The sequence below is a fragment of the Apium graveolens genome, unplaced genomic scaffold (assembly GCF_009905375.1).
Source record: "Apium graveolens cultivar Ventura unplaced genomic scaffold, ASM990537v1 ctg1420, whole genome shotgun sequence".
NCBI lineage: Eukaryota > Viridiplantae > Streptophyta > Magnoliopsida > Apiales > Apiaceae > Apium > Apium graveolens.
The window spans coordinates 7533-8608 of record NW_027417230.1 but is presented as its reverse complement, the minus strand read 5'-3'; positions in this window follow the sequence as shown (position 1 = coordinate 8608).

The following is a 1076-nucleotide window of genomic DNA, read 5'->3' as shown; positions in this document are numbered from 1 at the left end:
AACTAATTTTAGAGGAAGATTATAGAAACTAGTAACTTTTAATAATAACCACATGTTATGAACTAATTGAACTTTTTTTTTTGTTCTTTTTCTTAAGGAACTCATTTCCTTATTTTTTATCTTTTTATTATTTTTAAATTTCGAAAAATTATTCTTTTATACGGATGAAAAAACATATTTAAAATATATGTTATGTTTTAAAATGATTTACAAATTTTCTACTTTTTCCATAACAATACCTTTTTACATAGCAATAGTAATTTATTAAGAAGATGATTTTTAATAGAATACTAAGTAAAATATAATTATTTAATAGAACATTATTTTTTACACAATATTATTTTCTCATAAAATACATGCATATAATTCTTAGCTGAATATAATTTCTTTACAGGACACAATATTATTGAGAAATGAAAAAAAAATTGTTTGACGGCATAACATATAAAATGGTATATTAGAGTTTATTTGGATGGACATCTGTAGTTTTATGTAGTTACTAGGTTACCAACATATATATATATCATGTGATTACATGATACATGCCAATAATTATGTGCTATTTATCATTGATGCTATGGACATTAACCACAATTCATTGTTATATTAGATCATTACTTAAAAACTATTAGTAATGTTCATGAATTAAATTCGAAAAATAGAAACCGCCAAACAGTCAAATGTATTACCTATACTTTTGTGGGTTTGAGAATTGTAATATTTTTCATATTTGTTTAGTGAAAGTATCAACAAAAATCTAATTACTAATATAATCGAGGTACCACTCCAAATATGGATTTTATGATACAATTTTGTAAGAGATGAAACATTTGTAGGGTCACTTAAAGAGCGTAAGTTTTCTGAACTTCTTGGAGAACCTGAGCTGCTTTTGGGAAGTACATCTCCTGCCTCTGTAAAGTGATAGTAGAGTTTAGAGTAACACAAAAACCAAATTAGAAAAAGCCACATCATGAGTTCCAAGGAATTATTAGGATAATGTTGATATTGATGTCGATGTGAAGGTATTTGCTCAACACTGTAAGGCGGGTTAATGTTACCAGCGCCACCACTCATAT